We start from the raw sequence: 11,831 nt of genomic DNA on the forward strand, positions 1-11,831 counted from the left end.
GAAAAATTGGAAACAATACCCGTTTCCTCTCCCACCCAAAATGTCTTCTGTGGGCCAATTCACAGGCGCCTGTCACAGAACCAGGAAGAGGGAGACGTGTCTGCACATTTTTCTGGAGAGAGGATTGAATTGCCAGTGAACTTTGCACTGTGATTTCATATTGAAGTGGCTGCATCTGTGCCACCTGTTGATGGCATGATTGGAGCATTAGTCCTTGCTCAGCCTCTGTACCATTGATAACTCTGCTTAACATCACCACAGGGGAGGCTTTGTTTGGAAGGCACAGTCACTTTGCCTCGGCAATGGTGTACATTGGCGCCCCATTCAATCCTTTTTTCCTGACATTAGCACATTTGAATGGGCCACCGGTGAAGCCATTCAGTGAGAACATGCAACCAGGGTTTCTGGGTGGCCTAGGCCTGAGCTGAGAATTCTCATTAATGGACTGCAAGACTTAGCCTATTGAGGTACATGAACTCAGTGACCAAAGAAAAGTGAGACAAAGATGTCCCTCACAGGAACATGTAGGTCAGAAGAGGACAAAAGCAGACATGGACCAGTCAAAGCTATTTGATTAAAAAAAATTTGATTACTGAGATGAAAAGGGAACACCGATCCCCACAGGGGGGCAGCATAACTGATTTGAGGGAAATCTCAAAAATGCCTGCACACTCTGAGAGTCAGGCATTTACTAGAATTGCAGGTGGTGTGTGAAGTTATTTTAAAAATGTTTTCCCCTTCCACTTGTCTTTCTGGTAATTTCCTATTTGGCAGTACTTAGGAAAGGCACTGAATAACTAGAATGGAAAGAAAAGGTCGCAAAATTGAACTGAAAAAAGCATGCTTAAAATGAAAGGCGATCATGGGCAACATTCCCCATATTGCTGGGGACAAGAAACTGTACTCTGAGAACCAGAACTTTATGTTTAGGATTATAACTTGAACACATCCGTATTATTACCTGATTAGGGTCCGTGCCCTGGAGCAGCCAAGCCAATGAAACATACTCCAAGTCAGAAAGTGAGAAAGTTTATTGAGGAGATGTATACATCACCAGGGACTTGGCAGCAACACAGGCTGTCTCTATGGAGCCCCAAAGAGCAGTTTTACATTAGAGCTTATATAGAATCTTACAAGGGTTTCAAGTGTCTTTGTAGCCCCCTGCCAGACATTAGGCTAAAGACATACATATCTGATACCTGGGCTCCAACTTTCCTGTGGGGGTTGTATGCCACAGGTAGTCCCCCTAGAACAAAAGATGCAAATAATCAGTTTAAAACAAAGAACAAAGTCATTAACATTTGGTCAAAACAAAGTCATTAACAGAGGTATGTGAGGAGGCAGGCAGAGGTTTATCATGGCCTTAGTTATGTATGAGTCGACTCCACGGCAGTGGGTTTGGTTTTTTGTTTTTAGTTATGTTAAGCTCTCAGTTGCCCATTTTGAAAAAGGAGAAAACATGCTGGGTGGTATTGGGGTCACAGTATAATTAAAATATTTTTATTCTAGGAGATCGGATAAAAAATATAACTTTGAAATTATGCAAACCATAAAGTAAAACAACTGAAAAAAGCTAAGGAATCACTTTGGATCTATGAATATGGTCAATAATAACATGCTTAATTCTGATTAAGAGTTCCTGGGCGGTGCAAATGGTTAACATGTTTGGTTGCTAATCAGAAGGTTGGAGGTTTGAGCCCACCCTGAGGTGGTTTGGAAGACAAAGGCCTGGTGACCTACTTCTGAAAAATCAGACATTGAAAACTCTATGGAACACAGTTCTACTCTGACACACAGGGGGTCGCCATGAGTCAGAATCAACCTGAGGGCAACTGGTTTTTAATTCTGATTAACTCTGTACTGTGGATTTTTGTGTGAGTTTCTGTGGGAGAGATATTGGTCCTTTAGTACTTAAATATGTGAACTATGCAAATATCCAGAGATCTAAAACTCATATGCACATGAAATTTGAAAAGCAGTCTGTAATTTTTCAAAATGGAATTTTAATAATTCATTCCAAACAAAGTTTCTTTATTAAACCTTGATGAAAACACTTTACAACTTCCTGAGATAACATATTAAAAGTTTTTTAGAAGTTTTATTTTACAGGATTTTGTGAACTTAAAAATGCCTGCAATCCTGTTGTCTTATGAAAGGAGCAGGGAAGAAAGTATGTTTTTTGTTTTATCCCATCATAAATAAGGCAAAAATTTTTATGAGGAATGTATTCAATTTAAAAAGTGTAGCAGAGGGAGAAGAGCCACATCTTAACAAGGATCTTATCTATTTATATTGAAATAGAAACTTAGGAGAGTGAAAACCCCAATCAACACCTCCCTCCCCTTTGTCTCGCTAACCATGCATGAGCTTGTTTTGAACATTTTTCAGGAAGTCACAGCAGGTATCGGCTCCATCCATCTAACTGGCCCAGGCTACACCTTGAAGCATGCGCAGATTGAAGAGGTCAAGAGATAGCGTCCTTCAAACAACCCCAACCCCACTGTCACCAGAAAGAACGTTACCTCCCAGCCAGATTCCATTTTAGAAGTGAGGGGGTCCCACTACACGCACATCCGACAGAAGACGATTTAACATCCAGACCTCCAAGTATGGGCATGAGAGGGTTGAGGGTGGACAGTTCCAGGTACCAAACCCAACCCCTGACGCCACTAGAAACAAACTCCCCATCCCCTTTAGACGGTGAGCTCGTGGCCTTATGGTTGCTAGACCCCGGTCGCTCCTTGTATGCACAGACAATAAACTTCCCACTTTGCTTCCCTTGCAATTAGTGTCAATCTTATTTCAATCAGCTAATAAGACAGGACAAGAACCTGAGTGGCTTTCAGTTATAAGAGGACAACAGGGTCCACTTTGTCTAGCTCTGTGGTTGTGCTCATACTGTGATCAAGTCTTAGAGAGGTTTGGCAGGTTTCCAAAGGCCCAGCCAGTATTTAGACTTAGAGTAACACTTTAGCTTGTTCTGGGAATTGTCTTATTAGAATAGTAATGTCTTTCTTTGTTCAAGGCTAGAATCCTTAAAATTAGGAGAGGTTCTATTGTGTTGAATTTGAAAACCAACGTAAAAGGGATTTACACACTACATATACATATTTTTGTTATAATACATTCATTAAATACTTCCCACTCTTTAAAAGATAACCAGAACATCAAAACTTGACTTTCCTGAAAACAATTAAACCTTTTAAACGATCTAGCTTTGTCTTTTTTTTTAGCATTTCTAAATCACTTCCCTTTCTTTCCACCTTTATAATAATAATAAAAAAAAAACCAAACAGTGCCATCGAGTCGATTCTGACTCCTGGCGACCCTATATATAAAGAAATCTTAAACTTTCTTTCAGTATATCCTGTCTGTCTTGGTTACCTGATGCTCTGTAACAAACACCAAAAGCAGGTGATATGAAAGAACATAAATTTATTTCTTCCAGTTCTGCAGACTAAAAGTTCAAATTGTAACCGAACTCCACTCAGGTTCTTGTCCTGTCTTATTAGCCGATTGAATTAAGAGGGACACTGATTGCCAACGGAAACAGAAAGTGGCAAGTTTTTTTGTCTGCCCATACAAGGAGCACCTGGGGTCTAGTGACCTTAAGGCCACGTGCTCACTAAGGGGGCCAGGCAGTTTTTTTTTCCAGTGGCCTCAGGGGGTTGGGTTTGGTACCCAGAATTTTCTGCCTTTAGCCCTCCCAGGCCTATATTTGGGGGTGGGTCAGTTGAAGGATGTGATTTCAATCTGTGTATGCTTCAAGGCGTAACTAGGGCTAGTCAGTGGACGTAGCCACCACCTGCTGAGACTTCCTGCTCAAAACAAGCTTGTGGTTAGCAAGACAGAGAAGGGGTAAGGGGTGTTGACTGGAGTTTCCAATATGGCTGGGCAGCCTGTTTCAATCCCCCCTTTTTGTTGTAGGTTTCTCAATCTTGGGAAATAGGGCGCCATGTCTCTAGCTGCTTCTTGCTGGATGGGGCGTAGAGGTCTAAGGGCTAGAAAAGTGGAGCTTTTGTGTTGTCTGAGTTAAACTATTTTATCTCTCTTGTATCTATAAAAAATAGTGGCCCTTTATTAGGCTGTTGTCTCCCTTCTTCATAGGGGGATGGGTTGAAATTTCTGGGCAACCATCATTTGGAGCTGGAACTTTTGAATCACTTGAAATGACTCTACCCTTCAGGGGAGAAGGCATCAACTCATTAAGGCATACGCCAAGACACATAAGCTTATCTAGAGAGAGGAACAACACAAGCAAAGGTTAAAATAGAGATTAGTAAAATGGCTAGAGCAAAAACAATTCTTAATACTTTTATAGTACTTATTTTTATGATACTTATTTACCTGTCTTTGTTTCATCTCTTGAATAGCCACTTAAGTCTTTTCACTGGCTCACATTTTTTAAAAAAGGCAAAAGTGGGAAGTAGACAAGCATGTTGTTAGAGTCATGTCTTTTCAAGTCTTAAGAATATTACAGGGTATAAAATGAGTAAGGCCATTGAAAGCTTCACCTTTTCACAAATTGGCTAGAACCTGTGATCTTATGTTCTGAATTGTCTTTTTAAATGATCATTGGCACAGGTTTCAGTAACGACAGTCAGGAGGGTCTTCATTGGTCCAACAAATTTCCATTTACTAGGTGTTAACAGAAAAGGTACGAGTGGAAAGTCTTTTGTGTTCTGGCTTATATGAAAGTTTCCCTACAAGACCTTTTCTAAGATGATTCTATCTATTGTCTTTATACCTCAGGGCCCAGTTGATGTGTCCTTGTGAGTCCAGCTCTAGCTGGGTCACATTCTCTATGCTCAAAGACAGGTAATAATGACTCAAATATTATTTCTTAAATCATTTCTTCTTTTTGGTCGGAGATTGGAGATACCACATCGATTATCAATACCTGGACGTAGTCAAGCTCCTAGATGGCGACCATGGCAGGTTCTTTAAACTCACGATGCTGGTTTTCCACTGGATACCATCTGGTTTTTTTCACCTGGATCTGAAGAGCGAAGTTCTCATCAATTGTATTGTTGAAGTGAGCAGACTCAATGTACATCAACATTTTAGCCTGAGGCCTTCTTTTTGTCTTTTAGGCGTGTAAGACAATAGGATAAATTTTTATTATGCCTAATACTACCAGGATGTAGACTAAGAATATTACTTGTAGTAGTACAAATAAATCTGATGTTTTTAAGGGTGCTATAGTGTGTGACCAAGTAGCTTGCTATCCTATGTTATGTATATCCTGTTCTATTTCTCCTGCGTTATTTATCTAAATGTAACAAGAGGTATTTGCTATAGTACATATTACACTTTCTTGGACCAGTAAATAAAAATCTAAGGCTATTTTGTTATCTCAAATCACCTTGGCTTAATGAGGTAGAGATCACTGTGGTGAATCTGTGTCACTAGCAACATCACTACGTCTGCTATTTGCCACATAGTGATTGATAAATTTCTTAAAAAGATTTCTCCAATTCAAGTATACCATAAATAGGAATTAAATTTACCAACCATACCTTGAGTGTTGGGCCATTGGGCTTTCTTCTGACTCTCATTTTACAAAGGATAACAAATTAACATTACCTTTCTAGAATTTACTAGGAATATCTAAAAATAATCTTAAAGTTCTCAAAGTGTATTCATTGCCCAGATTAGCTAGGAATCTAAACAAGAGATTGTAAATTCACTACTAGTTGGAAAGGGATCGTCTAAATTTGTTTAGTTGGATCTACCACACAAAAACATATCATTTATAAAGCACACAAAGTTTGTCCAGAGAAAACAGAAGGCATAGAAAAATTTATATGACAAACAAGTTTCTATTAAAGAATACGTGATTAGCAAGATAATACAGGATGGACTTCTCCTGTTGGAGCTCTCTAGTTAATCTGTCTAAAACATATTAAGTGTTTTCCCTGAGGGCAAGCTGTGTCTCACTGGTTTACATAAGTGGAATTTAAGACAAAATGGAGTCTGAGTCATGAGGTTGATCTCTGAGAACCTGATTTAAGTTACATAATTTTCTATATAGCAAGAGGGTAAGAGTTTGATTACAAGCATTAGACAGGTATTTCATACAACATTGTCTTGAAAAGTGATTAAACCAATTACTGATTTACCTTAAATATAATTCTATTTACTGATTTTTGGAGTCATTTTCTCAAAACAGACTGAATTCTTCAAAAAAAGCATAACGTCTGGAGCAAAATGGTCTTGTTAGTTTATCTGGACAATTGTTTGACTACTAGTGGCTTTAGGAATCAGTTTTTTCCTCAAAGCTCAAGGTTTAAAAGGACACCCAAAGGTGATGGCCTATATAGGTTGTCCCAACCTCTATGAAAGTCAGAAATCTGGATTTTAGGAAAATTATATACAGTCTTTCATGGTTCCCTCTTTGGATCAGGATCTTGTACTAGAATCTTTATTTAAAAATGTTTAATAAATGGTAATTGTCCGCTACCTGGTTTTTAAGATCTAAGGCACCATACAGTAAATCAGGAGGTAGAAGAGGAACACTAACACTAGGCCAGTTGTCTGAAATAATCAATGAAACCATGACTCTAAGGTCTCTGAACCAGGGAAACAAATCTCATGAGGTGTTTGTTTACACATAAGTAGCATCATAACTGTTTTTCATGTGTCTCAGTAACAACTACATTCTCTCAAACCTAGGATTGTGTATTAATATAAACACAGCGACATTTATCTACGAAGGAACAAACCATTCTTTGAGAGAACTAATAGAAAATCTGATGTTATTCTAATTTGTAATACAGCTCAAATTTTAGACACTTTTCTGGTTATATTTATAACTTTGCTAAGTTTACCAAAAGAAACTTCTAATTCAAGAGTTAAAAGAATTAAACCCATTAGGTAGATAATTTAGGAGAAAAGATGAAAACGATTTCTTATATTTAGAATGTAGGACCTTAAAGCATTATTTCCAGAAAGACTTTAAAATATCAGAAATATTTTTACATAAAACCCATAGTATCGTTTCGTTTACTCAGTCTTATGTGGTTAACTTCTGTTGCAGGTGATTCTGGATCGACTGCAGTTTGCGAAACCAGCAGCTTCTGTATAGAGTTCTGGAAATCTTGATTGAGTCTAGTCACAGTCTTTTTTCGCAAGTTCAATACAGTCCATATCTTTTTTGAGATATTCTGGTCAAATGTTTTTAGAAAGTCGGCAAAGTAAAAATTTATCTGTAGGTGACAAAACTTATTATGGCCATGATTAATTTATAAACATAACTTTTAATAGTCAAAGACCTGATAGAAATTATTTACAAGCATAATGTAAAGGCCAAGTAAAATCAGTTAAAAATTTTTAAATTTTAAATATACCCACTAATAACCATATTTTTAAAGAACTTCAAACATAACACATAATAATCACGAGACATAAAACCATATAGTTAGTATATACTAAGAATATACCAAGATTATCAAGTCTCTCTAAATATCTGAATAGTAATAAAAAAAATAACTTCATAGGTAAATGATTTGAATCCTCCAGTAAAACTACTGGCTTTCATGACGTTAGATTAAAAAAAAAAAAGTTTGAACCAAGTTAGCAATAAATAAATAATAAAATTATGACATAATATTATGCATTTGTTGTCTAATATTAGGCAAAAACATAAAAGGAAATACTAACATATAAATTTTCACCCAGAGAGAAAAGAATCAGCACTTCTCTTGATTTTTAACAGGTTCCATGTATTTTATAACATGTTAAATAAACCTTTTCAGCACTTTTATAAAAATTTTGTGGTTTTCCATGAAGTTTCAAACTTGTCAAGAGTTTATCATAAGTTACTGTAAAACAATACTTAAGTTATTTCACCAAAGATCTCAAAATAAAAACTTTTGCTTTTTTTCTTCTTAAAGCCATGTGGCTTGGTTTCTGACTCAGGTATCTTCTTCTAATGAGACCGAACGTTTGTTTTAGTGGCAGGTTACATTAATAAATTAACTCTTTAACTCAGAAATGAAAGAAAATTTTGTTATTTTAACAGCGAGAAACCTAATTCTTTGTTTTATGTGCTATAAAACTCTTAAAAATCTCATAAATTAAACCATTAAACTTCAGTCAGACAGATAAAACTTTTGACCATATCAAATAAATTTCTTTTTAATAAACTTCTTAAAAGTTGTCTTTGTTATATATCTCTTACAGTACACCCCTTTAAATGGCAAAAATGAACTCAGGTATGAGCTGACCCAAATATACACACACACATATTCTTTCTCTTGTGGTATAAAAAGCAAAAGTATAAATAAGCTTAAATTATGACAAATATCTATTAACTCAATTCAACATCAGTAAGTTACCTAAAAGGTCTTAGAAATTATTTTAAGCCTGTATACCATAAAATATAACAAATTGAAATAAAGTTGCTTTAAATATTCCAAGTTTTCATTTAAATTTTACTATTTCCCATATATTTTTTTTTCCAATCTAATTTTAGCCCTTAAAGATTTCATCAACTGGCTTTGCAAATCACAAAGTCTCTGTTTAATTGACCAATTCATTGATATGGATATAACCTTTAAGTCTCTGGCTAGGGTTGGAAACATTTTTCTAGGCCATTTTGGGTGTGTCATTATGATTTGTATTTGACCTTGGGGGGCTGAGGAGGCCTGATTTTGTCCCGCCCTAATCGACTCGAGGGCACCTACCTTTTAAATCCTTTTAGAAGACAATATTAGGTTGTTCTGATTCATTTACATATGTTTAAGTGCACCTAGGCATTTTGAAAGGCAAAACAATTTCTTTCTCTTTATCTCAGAGTAAACGTGGCAGGTCAGTTCTATTAGCCAAGAGGTTCCGTTTTGAAGCTTTTAGCGTAATAGGAATTTATTTGCCTCATGCACTGCAGCGAAGAGCCTTCTCAGCTCTGAGAACCTCTTTTTAAAATCTTAATACTGTGCGCCGGGTGTTCTCTGTATTGTGATTCAGATCCCAGTCTAGACTGAAAATCTGTTTTTGCCCTGTATCTCTCCCTTTTTTTTTTTTTTTTAAGAGGAAAAAAAAAAAAAAAACCCAAAACAAAAGTTTAAGGCCACGGAGGGACTCTCAAGCTTATTGGGCTATTCTCAAACCGAGACCTACAACTACAACCCACAGCTAGGGTTGGTAATTCTTGGGATTACAGTCTTCTCAGGGGTGAAAAAAAAAAAAAACCCACCCTTTTCTACATGGAAAAGAAAAAGGAAATAAAATACAGAGAGCAAAAAGAGCAGAGTGGATGCTAAGATGAGAAAGAGGAGAAGAATGTTCCAAAAAACCGCAGAGGGACTTGAACCCCCCAAACCGCCAATGGGGCGAGGGCCCCTTAATTAGGCGAGAGTGGGTCCCAGTGGGCCACAACCCCTATTTCCCTCGTTTTTATGGGGTCTGGTCTTAGGACTGCGCTTGGCCACCCTCTTCTTGCCTAATTCCCGAGACCGGTGGAACAACCTGGTCCATCGGGCTTACCTGAAGTTAGAGGCCTCTCCTGTCCAGTTTCTGTTCCCGAGCTGAGGTGGGGACGCGGCGGACTTTGTCCCGAGCGGGAATCACGGTAGCCACCGAAGACTCCTTATCAATCAAATGAGATCGGGGAGCACCTTAAGGGGCATCAGGGGTCCGGATACTCACCGCCGGGGTTTCACAGTCAGCCGTCTGGGCGGAGTCGCCAGAATTTGTAACCGAACGCCGCTAGGGTTCTTGTCCAGTCTCATTAGTCCATTGAAATAAGACGGACACCGATTGCAACGGAAACAGAAAATGGCAAGTTTATTGTCTGCCCATACAAGGAGCACGTGGGGTCTAGTGACCTTAAGGCCACGTGCTCGCTGACTAAGGGGGCTGGGGAGCTTTTTGTTTCCAATGGCCTCAGGGGGTTGGGCTTGGTGCCCAGAATTTTCTGCCCTCCCATGCCTGTGTTTGGGGGTGGGGGGGTCAATTGAAGGATGTGATTTCAATCTGCATGCTTCAAGGTGTAACTAGGGCTAGTCAGTGGAGGAGCCACTACCTGCTGCGACCTGCTCAAAACAAGCTTGTGGTTAGCAAGACAAAGAGAGGGGGGAGGGGTGTTGATTGGGGTTTTCAATGTGGCTGAGCAGCCTGTTTCAATATCAGGGTCTCAGCTCTGTCCATTACTTTTGGGAGCCTCTCTGCTAATCTCTGGTGTCTGCTGGCAGTCCTTAGTGTTCTAGGCATCTGTTGCCCACCACCTACTCCCCACGTGGGTCTCTGTGTGTATTCTGGTCTTTTTATAGCTCAGAAATGATTTGGTTTAGGATCTGCCCTACAGTGGTATGACCTCATTAACACGAGGAAAGAAAAACCCTCTTTCCAAACAGGATTACATCCACAGGTACAAAAAAAACAAACCCCCTTTTTATCAAGTCTATTCCAACTCATACTGACCCTACAGGACAGAGTGGAACTTCCCCATAGGGTTTCCAAGGAGTGACTGGTGAATTCGAACTGCCAGCCTTTTGGTTAGCAGCTGTAGCTCTTAACCATGTGCCACCACCAGGGCTCCCACAAGTACAAGGGCCAGAAATTCAACGTATATTTTGGAGGACACAATTCAATCTATAACACTGTCTATTCTGCTTCTAATATTTCTTGTTTGACCTACTTCAAAATGTGTAGAAAAAACAATTTTATCTACCTATGTTATTTAAAATAACCTGCTTCTTGAAAGTTTTCAACTTGAGTTCTCAATTGCTTTCTAGCGAATCACTAAGTTCTCCTTCCTTTTGTGCCAATCAAATCTATCATGTCACTCCTTCTCCTATTTCCAACTCTTAGTGCATTGTTTTTCCATGTTGTCCTTTGGTCTGAACAGACTTTATAGTTTTTATTTCACTGAACAATTTTTTTTCATTCAGTTAAAAATTTAAACTCTTAAATATCTTTCTGTTAGAAAAATCTTGGCAATAAGTGGAAATGGACCCATTAGGAGACACTATAACATCACCTTTGGCATTATTTTTGAAGAACAAGGTTTATAGTTAGAAGAAATGAGAGTTTGTAAAATCTGAAGCCACTCTTTCTACCAGTAATTAAATTTATGTGTTTTCTTTTAAGGAACAATGGCTTTAAATATCTCATTTTTATTTAAAGATACTGTCAAAGCAAAGTTGGGATAAATCAATAGATTATTCTCTGCCAAAATTTCATCCAAATCTAAGCTTTCTCATATATAAATTATTAGACATAAAATTTAATTTGGGTTTTTATATCTTTATTTTATTTTTTCTACCCAAGGAAACTGCTTGGTTTGGATTTATTACCATGTTAATATAATAGTAGTTTCCATTTAGCTAATCATGTTATGTGTGAGGAACTGTACTAAGCATTTGACATGCATTTTCTCATTTAATCCTCAACAACCCTATGAAGTAGGCACTTTATTATCCCTGTTTGAGAGATGGGGAAACTTCAGCTTTCAGAGGTTAACTAATTTGCTCATGGTCACCTGGCTATTAAGTGGGGAATTAGTTTTTGGAAATGGTTTAGGCTTGGTTCCTTTGAAGGAAAAAAGAGCCTCATTAGTCATTGTACCTTACTATGCACTGTGTGCCCTTTATGTGTATACTGTATGAATGACACATGGTGCTTTCCCAGCACTTCAAGGTCTGTAAGGGTATAGCCAAGGGCAGGGAAAGGACAAAGAAGTGTCGTCACCAGGGTTATTAATAAGGCTCACACCCACCAGGGCCTGCCTTGGTTGGAGGGTTGTGGGGAGGGGCACGCTCAGCAGTCAGACCGCTACCTGGGTACATACATACATTTGTGTCAGGAACTTGCTCGCTCATGTTGGCAGC

The 11,831-nt window shown here is 38.2% G+C and overlaps 1 long non-coding RNA gene across 1 annotated transcript; it reads right to left on the bottom strand.

Annotated features, from left to right (window-relative positions):
- Nucleotides 1-1,019: 1,019 nt before the first annotated feature.
- On the bottom strand, nucleotides 1,020-9,829 carry LOC126084406 (uncharacterized). The gene is made up of 3 exons (XR_007519027.1): nucleotides 9,487-9,829; nucleotides 4,348-7,208; nucleotides 1,020-4,236 (listed from the first exon to the last, which is right to left on the bottom strand). It is a non-coding gene; the product is annotated as an uncharacterized LOC126084406 (long non-coding RNA).
- Between the last annotated feature and the right edge of the window lie 2,002 nt (nucleotides 9,830-11,831).

Source organism: Elephas maximus, chromosome 10 (genome assembly GCF_024166365.1).
Source record: "Elephas maximus indicus isolate mEleMax1 chromosome 10, mEleMax1 primary haplotype, whole genome shotgun sequence".
Lineage (NCBI taxonomy): Eukaryota > Metazoa > Chordata > Mammalia > Proboscidea > Elephantidae > Elephas > Elephas maximus.